Raw genomic sequence first — 6846 nt, 5'->3', positions numbered from 1 at the left:
GGCAGATGCTCCCTTCCTTTCTCCCCAGACAAGAGGGGCAGATCTCCCCACCTTCCGGGGGAGGGAGCCTCCGGACATAGCCACGGAGAGGGGAAGCAGAGATGCAGCACCTGTCCCTGGGGCCAGGGCAGTCCTTGGAACCCCACCCACACTGGGCTGAGAGCCCGGGGTGCTTTGATCTGTGCGGTGCGCTTGGGCGGAGGCTGTCAAGATTAAGCGAGTCGCGGGATGGGAGACGCAAACTGAGTCTTGTGGCCAGGTCTGCTTTCCTAAACTAGTTTCCAGACCCGAGCCCAGCCGTCATCTTCCTTTGGGCATCTCTCCCCAGTAGCACTCCCTCCTCTTACTGAGTTCTCTTTCCTCAGTGGGTCCCTCCCTGGTGGACCCCCTCCCCACCCCCACCCAGCTTGCGGCATCCCACCCCCTCCCTGGAAGGAGAGGGTCTAGGCTACTGTCCAGAGCCAGACGGTGGCTGAGACTGGCTGCATTGGACTGCTGGTGCCCACCCCTCACCCCAGATGCACACGCTGCACGGCCAGCACTGTCACACCATGCAGACTCAGGCAGCTTGAGTCTCTAGGCCTGGTAGGACTGGCCGGGCTTCAGCTAGACAGGGACAGCGATAAGGGACCAGCAGGAGGGAGGCTTGTAACCAAACTCTGGGTGGAACTTGATTTTGGCAGTGAAGGTGGGTTCCTGCAATCTAGCCCCATTGCAGGATCGCTCACTCAGACTGGTAAGGGAGATCCACATCCCGGATCTCCCTCACCAGTCTCCTAAGGTGAACCACGAACCCCATTCCCACTTTCTCCCACCCCAGGGACAGCTCACCCCCGAAGGTGGCTCTGGATAAGGGGAAGTCATTGTATCTGTGCAACCTCAATTCTTCCTGTGGTGATGGAGGCCCCACCCTAAGTGACAGCAGGAACTGTGGGATCCTGGGGAGGGGAAGTGTGAGACCCCAAAAGAGCCAGGGGCAAAGACCGAAAGCCAGAGAGGCAAGCCCCGGAGAGACGGAGAGATGAGGGGGAGGGAGAGAAGGCAAAGCAGATAACCGCCAAGGGGTGGGGGAGGAGAGAGGGAGACAGATAGTGAAGAAGTGCTGAGCCTGGGATGGAGGAAGGAAGCCATCGGCCCTCTCTCCCTCCCTCCCTCAGCCTCCCGGGCAAAGCTCCAGATGCAAATGCATCCCATTGGGCGTCTGGCACGGGCTAGAAACTGCTCCAGGTTCTGCAGAGAGCTCACCTGGCCAAGGGTGCCAAAGCACTCATAAGCAGGGCTGCTTAGCTCCAGTCTGACGATAAAACCCTGCAAAAACGCAATATCTGCCCAAGTCCCCAAGGGGGCTGAAGTCCCCTCCTAACCCTCCATTACTGAAACCCTCTCCCCTATAACCGGACCGCGCTAACCATTAGGAGACCTGGCCTGTTGGCAGAAACAGATGAGCACCCCACCTTCCTCTTTGCCGTGCTCGGGACTATTTGCTGACTGTCTCTTTCATGTTGCTAATCGCCAGGCCCATCTAATTGGTAATTAGCCTTGAGAGCCAGACCTGTGCTTGGCTAATTGCTGTTTGTCGCACCCTCATCTCCGGCAGCAGCGGAGCCATGCCAACCCAGCCGCCTGGGCTCTATCTGGGCTGCTGGCATCCGTGCCAGGCTCCGTGGAGATTGCTCCGGCTCCACCCTGCTCTCTCTTCCAAGGGGGCTGCGGGTGGAGTCTCTCAGGAACAATGTCTGTCCCGGGAAGTGTTCCCCCTGCAGTCCTCCTGGGCAGCTGCAGACTGTGGCCCCGTGTTCCACACCCAGTTATAGAAGAAGTCAGCCAGGAGCAAGCCAGGGGCCCTGCTGAGGAGAATCCGGGAGGACTCCAGGGAGGAGGAGTCTTGAAGCTTGTCTAGGATTTAACCATCAGAGAAGGCGGAAAGGACACTCAGCAAAGGGAAAGGCAGGGCAACTTGTAAAGAAGGCTCTAAGACAGGGCGGGACTGTTTGGGGACCTAGAGGTGGCTGCGTAACGTGACTAGAGAGTCTGTCACATGAGTAGTGGGAAAGGAGGCTGGAAAGGCCACAGGGGTGGGGAGTAGCAGCCTGCCTCTGGGCACCAGGCTAAGGAAGTGAAGGTTTACCCTCCAGGCCATGGGAACCTGGAAGGTTCTTGACCTGGGGACAGGTATGATGTGTTCCATTCCAGGGGGAATGATGAGGCTGCGGATCATGTAAGAGGCTGCTGCTTTTGTGGTGGAGCTAAGAGAAGGGGACAGGTTGGGAAGCTGTGTCAGGAGAACCTACAGGTGGGCGTGGTGCTGCACACCTGTAATCCCAGCAACTCTGGGAGGCCAAGGCAGGAGGATTGCAAGTTACAATTTAGTGAGACCCTGTCTCAAAAAAATTTTTAAAAAGGTGATGGGGAAGTGGCTCAGCGGTAGAGCACATCTGGGTTCAATCCCTAGTATAGAAGAAGAAGGAGGAGGAGCGGAAGCCGTCAAAGGATTTGTGGACCATTTGAAGCAGGAATCATCCATGGGGACCATGAGCTAAGGCTGGGTTTATAGGTTTTACTAAGACAGAAGCCAAGGAGCCATCTACTTCTTCACTACCCCTGCTGGGGAGCAGGGAGGGACATCTCACCTATTTTCAATAACTCCATAGAGTAGCTTGGGACCCCATTTTGAGAACTCTCTCAGTCTGTTTAGGAACCTCTTAAGGAGATGAGACCACTGTCACCAGAATTGACAGCAGCTGAATCCTTCACCGTGAGCTAGTCACTGAGCACCCAGCTTCTCAGAGCAGTTGTGATCTGCCTCATTTTTTTCAGAAGTGGAAGCTGAGACTAGAGAGATTAGTCCATGCCCAAGGCCACACAGTTAGTAAATGACCAAGGCCAAATGCAAACTCAGGTCTGACTTCTCAGTCACAACCTTCAATGACTTGAGTACCTCCCCCTGCCTGCCACCATGACAGCTCTGCGACGCTAGGCTAGAGTTTGTTTTATTGATCTATCTCAATCAAAAGAGCACCAACTAGCTTGCCCTGTTTACCTAGAATTCCCATCCTCTTTAACTCTACTCAAGTCCTGCCTATCCTTTTAAGCCCAGGGCAAAGCCCACCTCCTCCAGGTTGTCATCCTGGATTTTGTAAGCCGCCTGCCACCTGCTGGAGATAACCTCTTAGGTATGCTTGATTTTGAATCTCGTGGTGGCACCTCCTCTCCTCTTCCTCTTGTCCTAGAGCCACCTAGAGAGGGAAGCTCCCCACCCACTACAGGAGGCCCTGCACTCCCCAGGGTAAGTCTTGTTCTCCTCACTGGAAGGCAAGTGTCCTGAATTCCTCAGTCATCTTTGATCCCCTCCATAGCCCCCCCAGCCTGGCACTGTGCACAGGTGAGCCCCTGTCAGGCCGTGTGCTGAACAATGTTCACCTGCCCAAATGGAGGATGAAACTCTCTCTTGCCATCCTGGATTCAGGTGGCTCCTGGGGCTGTCCCCCACACTCGACTTCATTCCCCACATCAGAGAACTTTGCCTTCCTCCAGGAGAGCCAGAGCTCCTGGGGACTGCTGGGGGCTCCTGGGGGCTCCTGGGAAGATTGCTTAGAAAAGGACCACATGTGGGAAGATGAGGGAGTCCTGGCGCTTTTATCAAAACCATCAGTGACATTTTGTGTTTTCCTTTCCGGGCCTTTATTTCCTTCAGCAGTGCTGGCCTCGTGCCCCAGAAAATAAATTGCACCAGTGCTTTCCACTTGGCGGGGAGGGGCCTTTAGGTAGAGGCTGGTGGAGCTTCAGAAAGGAGGAGCTGGGGGTGATGAGTCCATTGTCCTTTGTCCCCACATGGGCCCAGGACTAAAGCACCCTAAGAGTCCTGGGTTGGAGACCCCATGAAGGGAGGATCCTGGGAGAAGATTTAGAAGTGTGTCCAGCAGGGTTTGGGAGGGCTGTGGATCTTGCAGGTGCCTCAGGGGCTGCTGAAGAGCAAGGACGGGCACTGACCGCCTCCGTCTTCCCCACCGCTCTCTGCCATCCCTGGTTTGCGTGGTCATCAGAGACACGCGCTCTACAATCAACCTTCTGGGGTTCGACTGGCTGCACCCCTTATTAGCCATGTACCCTTGAGCAGGTCACCTGAGCATCTTTGTGCCCCATTTTCTTATCTGTAGTACAGAAATGATATCATGCTACTTCAAAGTGAACTATGAAGGTTGCAACAGCCACAGCACCATGCCAGGCCCTCTATAGACTTTACAAAATTAGCTTATATCATTTTTATTTTATTTTGGTACCAGGGATGGAATCCAAAGGCACTTAACTACCGAGCCACATCCACAGCCCTTTTTATTTTTATTTTGAGACAGGGTCTCACTAAGTTGCTTCCAGCCTTGCCAAGTTGCCGAACCTGACTTTGAACTATGATCCTCCTGTCTGAGCCTCCTGCGCTGCTGGGATTACAGGTGTGCGCCACCACGCCTGAGCTTTTTCTTTCTTAATCCTCACTAGTCTACCTGCCCAACTGGGGAAACAGGTTGACCCAAGACAGGCAAATGCAGAGGAAGCCCCTTGAACTTTCCCACTTCCTGGGAATCCTTCTTCCTGGCCAGGTTCAGAGCAGACCGATGGAGAAGAGCCAGGGGTCTCCTGGCCTCATTCTTCCTGGACACCCTCAGCCTTCTTACCTCTGAGACCATTCAGGACTTTGAGATGTGCCCCAGCCTGCCTTGACCCCTTGACAATGGGAGTTTCAGAGAGGCCCTGCTGGCAGGACATAGCCCCTCTGTGAACCAGAACAGGCATGGAGCTGGTGAGCTTTGGAAGACACATTCCTCATGGGGCAGGGCAGGACAAAGGAGGAGACTGGACATTGGCTCCCTGGCCTGGTCCTGACCCAAGAAGCAGTAGTCGTTGGGTCTTGGACAAAGGTCCAAGAATGGGGGAGTGGTGAGAAGGGTCTGTCCCCTGGCCAAGAAGGAAGGCTGGGGAGTGTGTGGGGTCTCCACAGCCTCCACAGTGCTGTGCCGGGGGGTGGAGGTGCAGGTGGCCATCCAGGGGAGAGCCTACTGGAGCTTGTGGTGGCCCTATAGCCCATGCACCCTTGTCCCCTTCCCTGCACTCCTGAACCCTGGTCCTCTGAGTCAACAGGAGGGACATAGCTCTGGCCTTCTCCAAATTCTCCTCTCCCTCTCAGGAGGTCTCCTGAATTCACCTGGGAGGAGGATGGCCTGGAGTCTGAGTATAGGAATTCCAGCGCCTATGACAACCCCCTCCCCTCATGGAGATCAGTGTGCAGGGAACTTGGCCATCTCTGATCTCCTGGCAGAAGGAAGATGAAGTCTGAAGCAGGAAGTGCTGTCTCCTCTCCGGCCCTGGGGAATACTAAGAGCCAACGTTAACTGAGCCCTCGCTGGGAACTGGGCCTTTCCATATATTATCTCATTTAATCCTTGCATCATCCTAGGAAGTAGGTACCAGTATGAACCCGATAGAGACAACAGAGGTCTAGAATGGTTACTCAGTGTGCTCAGCCGCTTAGAGAGGTGTAGTAATCTGCTCCAAGGTGCCACAGGTAGTAAGTGGCAGAGCCAGGATCTGGACACCCAAGCAGTCTGACCCCCAGGATTCATTTCACCAAAAGCAGATACCCAGCCTTAGAACCCTAATCCCAGCAGCAGGTCACCTGTGCCAGGACCAATTACTTGCTTGACCCCTGCAAAGGATTCTTGCTGATGAAGGAGCAAGGAGGATACAAAGATGGGTTTCAGAACAATAAAGGGTGCATTGATAAGGGGGTAACTCTAGGAAATTCCTACCAAGGAGGCATTAAGTTGTTCATTCATCGATTCCATTGTACATCCAAAGAGCAGTGGCCACAGAGCTTAAGAACATGAATTCTGCAGCCTAATGGGCTAAGTTCCAATCCTGGCTCTGTCATGATTCACTCTGTGAGCTGAGGCACGTTGCTCCACCTCTGTGAGCCTCAGATGTCTCATTGAAAAAATGGGATAATGAAAGAATCTATCATGAAGAATGTGTGCTCCCAGGTGCCCAGTACAGAAGGAACAATCAACACTCAATAAGCCTTAGCTGTTGATACACTCCTGCTGCATGCCGGGTGCTGGGCTAAGGTGCCAGAGTTACAGACAGGTGGGCTGAGCCTCTCTGCTTGAGGAGACCCTTGGAAGAAGAAGCACATGAATAGACTCAATGGAATAGGAGTCAGGGAAGGGACCTGTACTCACAGCCCTGGGAACACTTGGGAACACTTGCTATGGGAGGCTTCCTGGAGGAGGTATCCTTATCTGGGACTTAAAGGATCAATAGAAACTTATTAGGCAGACAGGGAAAGAAGAGAGAGAGCCATTCTAGCTTTGGAGGCAACAAAAGCAAAGTGCTCTAGTGCAAAAGATGCATCCTTGACCAAGCAGCCGGGAGTGAGGTCCTGGGTCTGGCTTTGGTGCTGGGTCAGAGGTGGTCAGGGTGAGCTCTGGGTGAGGGCAGGGCTTCTGCACTCCTCTCAAGACTTTGCATTTTGTCTTCTACACAGGCCGTGGGCAACCAGCAAAGGGTTTGGGGGGGGAAGCAGAATATGAATTCCCCATGACATACTTGGTTCAACAGATCCTGAAGATTTAGGCTGGGTTCAGAGAATATGGGTGATTGGGGACATTGGGATTGGAGAAATGGCAGAAGCTATTGTTGATGGTGAAGGGTAGGTGAATATCTTGTGGGTGGAAATGAGAGCTGGGACTGCAGGCTGCTCCTGACAGGGAGTTCAGGGGGGACTCAAGGCACATTCCAGGACCTTCCTTCACTTGGCCTCTGTGTCATGGAGATCTTGCCTGTTTGGGGATAGGG

Source organism: Marmota flaviventris, chromosome 17, assembly GCF_047511675.1.
Source record: "Marmota flaviventris isolate mMarFla1 chromosome 17, mMarFla1.hap1, whole genome shotgun sequence".
NCBI classification, from domain to species: Eukaryota; Metazoa; Chordata; class Mammalia; order Rodentia; family Sciuridae; genus Marmota; species Marmota flaviventris.
This window is presented reverse-complemented; position numbering follows the sequence as displayed.